The sequence below is a fragment of the Macadamia integrifolia genome, chromosome 10 (genome assembly GCF_013358625.1).
Source record: "Macadamia integrifolia cultivar HAES 741 chromosome 10, SCU_Mint_v3, whole genome shotgun sequence".
Lineage (NCBI taxonomy): Eukaryota > Viridiplantae > Streptophyta > Magnoliopsida > Proteales > Proteaceae > Macadamia > Macadamia integrifolia.
The window spans coordinates 15,650,070-15,662,824 of NC_056566.1; the positions used below are offsets into that span (position 1 = coordinate 15,650,070).

General features: G+C 39.2%; 1 long non-coding RNA gene across 1 annotated transcript; it reads right to left on the bottom strand.

The window, feature by feature from the left end:
* Window positions 1-5,814: 5,814 nt before the first annotated feature.
* Window positions 5,815-11,287, bottom strand: LOC122091094. Its single transcript, XR_006143814.1, has 3 exons — window positions 11,036-11,287; window positions 6,653-6,763; window positions 5,815-6,054 (listed from the first exon to the last, which is right to left on the bottom strand). It is a non-coding gene; the product is annotated as an uncharacterized LOC122091094 (long non-coding RNA).
* Window positions 11,288-12,755: the final 1,468 nt, after the last annotated feature.

A 12,755-nucleotide genomic window follows, 5' to 3' on the forward strand; every position in this document is an offset into this window, starting at 1 on the left:
CTGAGTGGTGGTTTGACTTTATTTATTGGAGTGTTTTAATATTTTTGAGCTGCGTGCATGCCATAGCAATCATCTATTGATATCTTCAAGTTCTTATATGAATTATGTGAATAGTACAACAAGTTGAATTATAATTGAATTGTATAACATTTTAACTTATTTGAATTATATATATATTGTGAACTGTTTGACGCAATCCGGTGTGGCTAAGGTGGTTTCGGTACCATGATCATCATGTGGATGATTGCATTATGCATTGGGTGTGCATTAGAGTTAGCTATAATTGTGGATGCACTTTATGGCTAATGACAATTCTAGTATCGTGTACTCCACGGCTATACTTGGATATTGGTGCGCTTTGTGGCCGATGATAATTTTGGTATCATGTATCTCATACTTTACTGCTTGTATTCTAGATAGGCTTGGACATGGATGTGATGTGGCCGATGGTTGATTTCGGTATCATATTCTATACTACATGTATCATTATGCAAGGCATGTAGTATATTGTGGTTAGGTTACATTCCCTATGCTATGTCCTCTTGCCAACAGGGGTAAGGTGTTGGATAACCCAACTGTGGTTTGTTTGATGAACTCTTCCAGAATGCTACATCCACAGTATGATGTGATTATTGCCGGAGGAAAAAATTAGTCTGGTGTGGTCAATGGTAATTATGGTGTTATGATTACTAGGAGGGGGTTATCAGGGGTTTGTTGGGTGATCGATGGTCGTATTCTGGGAGCAGCAGGCTCCTAATCATGACTAGAGTTTGTGTCACAACCTGCCTCAAATTGGCCAAGGTATGTGGCACTGGACACCCACATCCAGTCAGCCTAACCCTCCTAGATCAAAGATACAGTACCTTAATTTCACAAATGCCACCAAGATCACAACTAAAATCAGAGTACGCTATTAAAATCATACAATTACAACTAGTGATGTACTAAGTGATAAATTATATTATACAAATTTCATGTCTGAAAACAACCACAGATTACAAATTTACTTACTATAATCTCATAAATATATACATCAAAGGAATATCTAAAATAGTAGAAGTGAAGTCCATCATCATCCTGATGTCATGCAGACACGACCTCACAACTGCCGCTCAAATCCAATCTTGCCTCAGCACCGGTTCCACCATCTAATAAAAGAGTAATCAATGAGGGGTGAGCTTCACAAGCTCAGTGAGGGGTATGTACATGCAAGCACGCATAAACAAATGATGCAATGCATGCTCAAACAAATTAGATGATGCTCATGATCCAGTTTTACCGCATATTATCTAGCAGACAATTATGAAATCCAAGATAAGGTCTCAGTGCTACTGCAACATAGGTGGTATCCCTAGTCCTAGAAAACCCATCGGTCACCCAGTAATACAAGCTAGTTGCGAGTCAGGAGTCTGCAGGTCCTAGAAAACCCATTAGTTACTGGAGCTGTAGGACAATCACGGTCCTGAAAAACCCATTAGTCACCTATGCAGTGGGACAACCATGTTCCCAGAAAACCCCTCGGTCACCCATGCTGCATTGCCTCTAAGTACAGTACATTGTAGTATAGATATGATACTCTTACGAATAAACCATCCCTTGAGATTAGCTAGTACTTAATCCCCTACTGGAAAGGGGTGTAGCACCGAGGTCTATGAATCCTAACGAGATGCAATCTATATGAATGTGTATGCCATCAACATACATCACACACCATACATACACACATCCTCTGACCTCTAGGCCCACTGTACTGGAACACACCTTAGCCACACCATGCCCTAGACCATCAGAGACCGTCAGAGCCACTGTCATAACTATACTACTGACCTCTGGGTGCATGGTACCAGATCCCCCCCAACCACACCATGCCCCAGACCATCAATACCAAAGTTACAACTATAGACCTCATCCGCAGAAGCACAATCCATTTTTATAGCTCACATCCACATAAACACAATAACTTACCTCACTTACCTCTGCAGTCCATAAACCATTCCATAGCCTCATCATTTTATATTCATAGGTTAGCAGATAATAATACCAAAAGATAAACCAAACCATCACATCAATCACATACACATGATTCATGCAAAAATAGAACATAATGCAAAAACACTCCATAAAATAAAGTCAAACACCCACTCACCTCAAAACCCAATCACAAAGTGCAATAGGATTCCCCGCAATCAACTTTGTATCCTTGCCTGATTGTTTAGGTTCCTAGCCAATGGTGTCTAATATTATTAAACATTCATAATACCTAATGTGACTAATTACAGGTTCACTGCTGAACGCAAAACAACTCATAACAGCCCATGACCCAACCTCATTTAAGCCTCGGAAATGCCCCCGAGCTACTCCTACCCATAGGGTTAATTTGGGTAATTAGGTAAGGGACATAACCCACAAGGGTCAGGGTATGCTTCGGCTAAAAACAGGGGCTGATTGGGCTTAAACCACCCCAACCGGCGGGTTGTTTCTGCAGAAAATTTCTGCAATTCCATAGCTGTTCTGCCAGTTTCCCTGGCTTGGGCTACTCATGGCTGTGGAAAATGTCCATGGCAGCATGGGGAAGGTCTTATATGATCTCTAATGTCATTTTATAGCCCCTAAAATCATCAATTACATTAATAAAATTCTGCCCTATTATATTCCCCAATCTTCTTCCCTAGGATGGCAAATTCATGTTTGGGAATCTGTTCCCTAACCTTCTGAGCTCAAACCCAATTTATGGGTCACTGTAGGGACATGCTACATGTCTGTACATTACTAAAAGTACATGTACAGAAAGCATATAAATTACTGAAAGTACATTTACAGCAAGCATACTTTATACATATGGGTGCTAAAGCTGGGTTTTCATCTCTGGGATGATGAATCCTATGCATGCAGCCCAAAACCCAGCTGTACATGACTTCAAAGACCACATACAACCTGTATATTACCTATTTTTGGAGGTACAGAACGCATTACTAAAGTTATTCAGTCTCTGTATCTGAATTTCACCCAAATCCCATGCATGCAGTCCAAAATTCCATTCTAGTTGGCTGCATGCTTGGGAATTTGAACACTAACAGCTTTCATCATGTAATAAAGCTATTTTACAGCCAATTCAAAGATGAATTCTCATCTTTACATTCAGGTACAGCATGCATGAATGTTTCATCTAGGTCTCTATGGCTGAATTGAGCCAAAGTCGGTGCATACAGTCCAACGCACCCAGTTTTGGGTGGCTGTATGCTTCGAACTTTGCTGAAAACACTTTTAATTTGAAATCTACCTATTGTTCAGCCATTCAAGAGTAATATCTTACATCTTCCTCCTCCTGTACTACCCACCGAAATTTTGCAGAAAATTATTAAGTAAAACAGCCACCCTAACCCTTATATTCACAGCCAAAACAGGCCTTAAGGTCTGTTTGGCTGAACCACCACATCTAAATTTGATCCCTAAAACTAATTTATAAAACATAAAACTATTTAAAATTTAATTATCATTAATGGACCCCACAAAATACTGACCTATTAGGTTGGATTTGGTCAGCATTAGGACCTCTACATAGTGGGTAAGTGTGAGGCTCAGGGGTGTAGGGATGTTGGCCGCTCAAAGAAAATCCAAATTTTCCTACATTCTGCCAGTCGGATCAGCAGGCTGGTTGGCAGCTGGGTAACCTGCTGGTTTGCTCATTTTTAGCTCATGTGCTGTCCTAACTCTTGGGTTCTTGAGTCCACCCAATGTAAGACTGGTTCCACTCCTTTTCTTAGCCATTTAATACCCTTAACTTGGCATTAGATCTATTAAATTCCCTCTCCTACTGCTGTACATATGGAACCATAGCAAGGCAGCCTACTTTCTTATGCCAACTAGGGCTATAACACTGGGCTCAGCTTCTTCCAGTTTAGGATGGTACAATTTCCCCCTTCCTTACAAAAATTCTGTCCTCGAAAATTTTGAGGTCGTTCATCATTGAGAATTAGTCCCGTTCACTTTAATACCACTCTTATACACTGAGTTGCAACATCGAACTTCCACTCAGTGTTGCTAACATGGCCATATGCTTTAGTAGTACTGGTTGATCTTAGAAACACACATTAAAATATCATTAGCCATAGGTCCCTTATCTATTCATGTCCTTAATTCATTGAGAACTGAGATATCAACATACCATTCTACTCCCTACTTTCCAATATCAATCTTCCCACATACAAATGTTATTTCTATCTCGCCCATGTTTCTCTACCAGGGTACTCAGATCTGATCACTGTAACGATTTACATAGTCCTAGAATTTCACAGTAATTTTGTATTACTTGATCTACAGTTTCACTCTCTTCACTCTATGAGAACCAAACTTGTGGATTCCATTTCCAAAGCATTTCTCTCAAGTCAAACTATTAATCATATTATAATATATTCCCTTTTTTTTTCGTTAAAGCTTCCACCAAATACCCAAGATAATATCTTATCATTGACCTGGATTCACAAGTTTAAGGCTTCCAACTTTATGAAATCAAAATTCCATACCTCCATTCACACTACTTGACCTCACACTACGTCCAAGCATGCTAAGTATTCACATTATTCCATCAATGTCCTATTATCCACAATTCATCCTAATTTCAAATTTAAATCCCTTACAATTCCAGATATCATGCTTTAATTATCATATATTTTCTTTACATACTCAAACTTATATTAATTGATCTAGTAATCCAGATCCTCAATGGTTCATAATGTTTCCTCACATTCTTACCTAATAAATTAATTTTCTATCCATAAATCACCCATACAACTTGATCATAGGTCTACCCACTTGAATCTGTTATCATTCTCACTATTCCACATTTCCAATACTGACCTTGTCATTCTGACCCTATAGAAATGTCAGATCTACTGGGTGGCACAATATTTTGGGTATCAACTTCCTGATGCCATTCTCGCTTCTTTAAAAGGAGAACATTCTTACTACTCCATCTGCCTTTTTGGTACTTACGACCAAGATTGTCATTGATTACCACTCTTGATCAACTGTAACAGCAGATGAACTCTTCCTTGCCCTTTTTCACTACACAAGGATGGTCAATGAAGCAAAGGTCATGTCTGGAATCACTGTATGATACTATTTTTACAGTGTCAATTGGAATTTGTATATCCTGATACTGACACTACTCAATACTTTTTCCAAAATTTTACACACATGATGCAGGTGTCATGTTTAGGTTATTACAAAATCTAGGTATGCTTCGCAACCTTTGCCTAACATCTTCTTCATCTAAAGCACCGACATCACCACCTTTTTAGCCTTCTTCACCTTACTTTCTTAGATAGTAAGTCTGTAAATCATACACAAGCTCTATAGGATAGTAGCCACTCCATGTCTAACACAATCATCAAACTCCTTCACATCTAATTTGCTCAATTGAATTACCAAGTCCCTTCCATATATGTAGATGGAACATGGTAACTCGTATCCCACTAGTAGGATACTGACTATCAACTTATGTGTCAGATTTTTTAACTTATGCAATTTAGCAGCTGGAAATAATGATACAACAAAGGAATGCATCAAATTCCAATAATGCACATGAGAGTATCAAATAAAAGAGATGCACTAGGTATTCAATATTGCATATGAGGTTTCATCCACATCAGCAACATATCTGTAAGTATCACACCCTACACCAAATATGGCTAAGATATACGGCACTGGATTCCCAACCCAATCACCCTACCAATACCTAGGATCACGGACACAATGTAGTAACCAAACTTACCATTTGAGAATGTCTATCATAATTAGAGTACGCATATACAGTCCATATGAAGCATATATGTGGTGACGAAATTACAATGATAATTATAATTATAGGGCCATTACAAGAAATTCACAAGTTACAATAGTATTCATTAAATCTTACAACTCAATGATAACCATAATAACAGTAGTTTAATAATAAATAAATAGAAGGGATATACATCCAGCTACAAAGTGTTTCGCAGACACTTCCTTAGAACCGTATTGATCATCTGTCTGTCTCTGCTCCAGTTCCACCATCTAAAAAAAAAAAAAATCAACGAGGGGTGAGTTTCACAAGCTTAGTGAGGGATGAGCAAGCATGCACACACATATAAATCATGATGCCAACACAAACTCACACACATCATACTGAATGCCCCATATGCAAAATCTATATGATTCATTTATTAATATATTTCCATTCTAATTACTAGGTCTCAATATGTGGGTATAAGCGATATAAGCAACACAGGTAGTATCTCCTACCCAGTACGTTGGGCCTCAGAGATACAAGCTAGCTGCAAGCAAGAGTCAGTCAATCCCAGAAAGAACCTCAGTCCCCTAGCCAACCCAAAAATAGTAAACCCTGATAGCTATGGTCCCGGAATCCCACACCGTCATCGGTCTCCCATGTTGTTCAATAGTTATGCGTATAGTACGTCATGCCATGTTGTGCCCTCTTAAGATACAGTAGGTCATATCTGGGCATAGTAGTCCTCCGCGACCTACCACTGAGTGGGATTAGCCAATACCTTACCTCTTACCCCTTATTGGCAAGGGTTTATAGAACTACAATGTGATCCTAACCATATGCATCTACATGCATGCACAACATCCATAACATCCATATACATACCTGTGGCGATAGCTGTAAGACTGATCTCTAAGCCCATGGTATCAGAAAGAACCTTGGCCACACCGTGCCTCAGACTGTCAATGTTACATCCATCATCACACAGCTATCATACTATACATCGACAAAACCTCCATCAGATCCAAGCCAGTAAAATCATGCAACATGTGAAACACATACTTTTTACATAAAATAAAGCCATAACATGGTGATCATCACATTCAAATTGTTAATGCAGAACATAAAAGTATATACAAAACACTTCGTAAAATAAAACAAGCATCCACTCACCTGTTTCCCAAATTTGGTGTTCTTTCGCTGAATTCCTGAGCACGTTTATCCTCACTGAGTACATTTCAGGTTCCTAATAACCAATTCACATTTGAGATTAATTTATTTTAATAATCATTTATTAGTTTTACTTCCTATGTCTCCAGCTGAATTCCCATACCGGAATCCCCAATCAGCTGATAAGGAGCACATTGACCTCAGGTCTATATTCCTCTCCAGCTGAGCAAGCTAGCATACCAGTCTAGCTTCCAATGTCTGTGTAGGTCATCTACCCAACTTACATAACTGTAGAGCCCATTCTTGAACTACTAGAATAGACCTGTAGGCACTTGGCCCATAATTACTTAATTGAACTTGTTTGTGTTGTCCTTGGCCCATAAATGCAATTGGATGAAGTTTCCAAGCACAAGCAGGGTCAATACTGACATTTAATAGATAACCCTTCTTTGGCATTTTCTTTCCTACTTGAATTATGAACCATGCCTTTGCATTATACAATCATGTACGGGCAAGTTGGGTCACATACTCATAGTCTGTCAGGCATTTGGTGACAATGTAGTCCTAATAACACTATTTTTTCAGGGCCAAGCTGGTTGGTCGGTTCCCTAGCAGAATAGGCTATTTTTATCCTAAACCTTGCCTTTCTCTAGGGAGACCTGTGCCAGGAAATCCCCTGTACCCGAACCGATTCCTACATAGTCCATTTCAGTTATTATATCCTATAGACATTCTCAATTCCATTTTGGATCCTTAGGATATTTCATTGGGTCAATTGGGTCTCGAGTACCCAATTTGCTCCCTGGGTGTACCAGCTAAATTGTCTACCGGCTTTTGGGCAATATTGGGATTATGTGGGGTCAATCACACTACCAATTGCTAGCCATTTAACCCAATTGGGAAAATTCATATGACTTAGGGTTCTGGGACAACCTTGCAGTCAATTGGGTCTCAATAGAATTGGGGCTTTTGCTGTAGGAGGCTATATTTGATTCCCACAAGAAAGTTCCCTTTCCCAATTTAAATAAATAACCTACACTACCCCTGGCCGATACCTACCTTAGCTCAAATCATAGGGATAGGTTGGGGTAATTACCTTCTAGAGGGTTCCTGGGGTGTGCAAGAATGACAAATGATGCCCATGTGCAGTTGTCTAACTCTAGGCTCCATTCCCAACTGCTGCAACACTCTCTGGCAGCACCCTCTCACTACTGGAAGCATGTGGGGAGTGTAGAAACAGCAGCAGGAGCAGCAACAGAGGAGTAGCAGCTATAGTAGAGAGGCAACAGCTGCACTCTCTCTCCTTCCCTTCTCTTCTTCTCTCTCTCTCTCCTTCCCTTCTCTCTCTTCCTTTTTCCTTCCTTCTCTTCTTCCTTCTTCTTCTTTTCTTTTCTCCTCTATTTTTCCTGCAAATGAAGTAGCAAAGGGGAAGGTAGTGGCTAACCTCCTCCCTATTAAAGACCAAAATAGACCTTAGGGTTTGTTTGGTTTTGCACCTTTAAGAAAAACCTATTTTTTTTTAAATATTTAAAATTAAATAACTAATTATAGGGCTACTGGTTTGACATGTAATTTGATGCATTAGAACCATTAAACATGCCCCTATACATGGTAGAATATGTGGAATTACCCCACAATGTGGTGGGGTCCACAGATGAAAATCCTCATTTTTGGGCATTTTGCCGCCCCAATCGACTGGACGATTGCTCACTTGACAACCTCCTAGTTGCCCTATTTTGGCTTCCCAGCAGATGTCACACCCTGCCCAAATATGGCTAAGGTATGCTGCACTGGATTCCCAATCCAGTCAGCCTATCAATACTTAGGATCACGGACACAGTGTAATAGCGAAACAACCACTTGAGGACATCTATCACAATCAGAGTATGCATATAAAATCCATATGAAACATATATGTGGTGATCATCTATAGTGATAGTAATATTATAGGCCCATATATTACATTTCCACAGGTTACACAATTGAAATAAATCAAAAATAAAATATTTACAACCACTTGTATAAAAACACATCTGCAATAGCAGGTAGATCTCCATCCAGTCACGATGTGTCCCGTTGACACAACCACACAACTGTGCCAAAGTTCCGTCTACCTCAAATCTAACTTCATAATCTAAAAGGATATATCAACGAGGGGTACAACCCAGTGAGGGGTGAGCATGCAAGCACACACAACATTATGATACCCACAATCTCACAACAATGTCCACAAATGCATAGCCACATGATCCATTTGTTTATAATTATCCTTCTAATTACTAAGTCTCAATATGTATGGGTATAAGTGCTATAAGAAGCATAGGTGGTATCCCCTTCCCAATATGTCGAGGCTCAGAGATACAAGCTAGTTGCAAGCAGGAGTCAACCAGTCCCAAAATGAACCTCGGTTCATCAGCTAACCCCTAAATAGTAACCTTTGACAGCCATGGTCCCAGAATCCCACATGGTCATTGGTCTCCCATGTTGTCCAACAGTCATGCGTACAATACGTCGTACCATGTTGTACCCTCTCAAGATACAGTACGTGACCTCGGTGACCTACCACCAAGTGGGATTAGCCAATACCTTACCCCTATTGGCAAGGGATTATATCACCAGGATGTCATCCTAACTATATACATGCTTCCATAACATCTATATCATCCAGTCACGCATCCGTGGTCATAACTGTAACATTGAACTTTGAGCCCACGATACCGGAAAGAACCTTGGCCACACCATACCTCATACCATCTACATTACAACTATCACCACACAACTAATATACCACACATTCACAAAACCTCGATCGCATCACATCAGAACTGATAAAATCATGCAACATATGAAATTATATATTTTATATAAAAAAAAAAAAAAAAAAAACACAATTTTATAACATTTCATATGAGTAATCATAACTAAAAATATCAAAATACTTTGTAAAATAAATCAAACACCCACTCACCTAATATCCCAAATCTAATGTTATTCCGCTGAATTCCCGACCACATGTATCCTCACTGGGTATTTTCAGGTTCCTAAATAACCAATTCACATTAAGTTTAATTTGTATGTTTAATAATCATTTAATAATTCTCCTTTCTTTATTTCAGCTGAAGTCCCATACCAGAATCCATACTCAGTTGATAAGGAACACACTGATCTTTGATTAGATTCCTCTCAGCTAGTCAAACTAATATCCCAGTCTGACTCCCAATGTCTGTGTAGGTCATTTATTCAAACCACATAGCCATTGGGCCCATTCTTGGTCTACTAGAATGGAACTATAGGTACTTAGTCCATAGTTAGCTAACTGGATATGTTTGTACTTTCTTTTGGTCATGACTACACTTGGATGAGGTTTCCAAGCATAGGTATAGTCAATATTGACATTTCACAACAACGCCTCTCATAGCATTTTCGTTTCTTATTTGGGTCATAAATCATGCCCTATATTGTATAATCATTTCTTGTTAGATCAGGTTATATATGCACAGTTCACGGGCTAACTAGCCCTAACATAACCCTAACAACACTATTCTATATGGGCCAAACCGGCTAGCCGGTTTCCCTGACAAAATAGGCGATTTCTAGCACAACAGCCCTACCTCCTATTGGCAGAGTTATGTCGGGTAGCTCTAGCACCCGAATTGCATCCTACCCATTTCATTTTAATTTTCTTTAACTTATAAATTAATTTCCCACACCTTATAAATTAATTTTTGTCCTCAATTTGAGTCTTGGGGTGTCTTATTGGGTCAATTGGGTCTCAGTTCACCCACTTTGCTCCCTGGGTGTACCAACTAAATTTTCTACCTATCCTTGAACAAGATTAGAATCATGTGGGGTCAAATCCCACCACCAATTATTACTAATTTCATCCAATTAAGAAAAGCCCTATGGTTTAGGGTTTCTGTGATAACCTTGTAGTCCATTGGGTTCCAATTGGGGTCCAAAAATTGGGGCTTTTGCTATGGAAGGCTATACTGAGTTCTCACCACCAAATTTCCTCTCCCAATTTCATTTTTATACTAACCCTAACCCTGGCTGATTCCTACTCTAGCTGAATTCACAGAGTTAGGTTAGGGTAGTTACCTTCCTAGAGTTCCTAGTGTGTGCAGGCATGTCCAGTAGCAACTATCCAGCTAAAGATTCCCTTTCTAGCAGTGGCAATGCCCTTTGACAGCTTCCTCTCACCATCAACAGTACATGGAAGGGCAAGTATGGCAGCAACAGTAGCAGCACTAGCAGCAGAGAGGGTTGTTGTACTCTCTCTTCTTCCCTTCGTCTCTTCTTCTTCTTCCTTCCTTCCTCCTTCTTTCTCTTTTCTTGTCCCTCTCTATTTTCCTTTCATTTTCAGCAGCAAAAGAGAGGGGAAAATAGCCGACCTCCCCTCTTTTTTTTTTAACTCAAAACAGGTCATAGGGTCTATTTGGAAAAGCACTTTTAAGAAAACCCATTTTTCATATTTATTTAAAATTAAATAACTCACCATTGGGTTTAGGGTTTGATATGCAACCAAGTCCATTAGAACCCCAAAACATTCCCCTACACATAGTGGAAATGGGTAGAATTATCCCGCAAAGTAGTGGGGCCCATAGAGGAAAAGCCTCATTTTTGGGCATTCTGCCATTGTAACCGATTGGCCGGCTGGTCAGATGGCAATCCACCTGTTGTCCTCATTTAGCTTCCTAGCTGTCTAATCATATATCCAGGGTAGTCCACTATATGTGGACTCTTCCCCCCACCTATAGGTCATTCACGCCTCTTATCTAGCCTTCTCCCTTGGGTTCTTCTTACCTACATAGTTATAGGAATGCATACATGGGGTCCATAGTCTACAGTTCAACATTCCCTTTTCTCAATCAGGTTCCATTCCTGAGATTGAATGGCTTCAAAATTTAGGGCCAGACTCCTGACTTGCTTGGCCTACTATATGTGGGATCTTCTATGCACCTTTAGACAAGTTTGCCTCTCTTACTTGGCCATTCTAGTTATATGCACGGGGTATATGGCCTACAGTCCAGCATTCCCCTTTTTAGTCAATATTTTAATTCTCTATGAAACATCATCATGTATATCACCTTATATTTATGATTGAGTCCATATGCCTAAAATAATCTCTTTCTCATCAATTTTCATCATCTCATTATCCATCTTACTATAATTAAAGTTACACATCATATGCTCCATTTTCGTTCTATTTATCTGAAAACGTTTTGATTCTAAACTTGATCTCCATAATTCCAACTTGGCATTAGTCTCTGGTTTTGTGTCATCCACCAAAACAATATCCGTAGAAAAAAGCATACACTAAGGAACTGCATCTTGAATGTTTTATATTCAATCATTCACAGAAAACGCAAACAAATAAGAGCTTTAAGTTAATCCTTGATGTAACCCAATTGTAATTGAGAATTTACTACCTTGACCCCTAACAATTCTTACACTAGTCATCACATCATCACACATATTTAATTATGGGCAAGAGAATGCTACCCACTTGTATGGCCATTGCGCCAGCAGAAATCAATAGGAGGTCGTACCGAGGCAACATAGTCTTTTCACTCCCGCAATGTGTAGATGTAGACACATGCAAGTGGATAACTTTCTTTTTCCCTTTAATTATATATTTCTGGAAATTAAGTTTCAAAAGATGGTCAAAATAGTTTTTTCAAAAATGTTCAAAATAGTCTTTTTGAATTTAGCTTCCCCCTATCTTTTCTATTTTGTGTTTAGCATTTGTGGAGCTATAAATGAGCCAAGACAACTCACAAAGGTTAGTCCCACATTGTTTATGATGAAAGAAGGATCT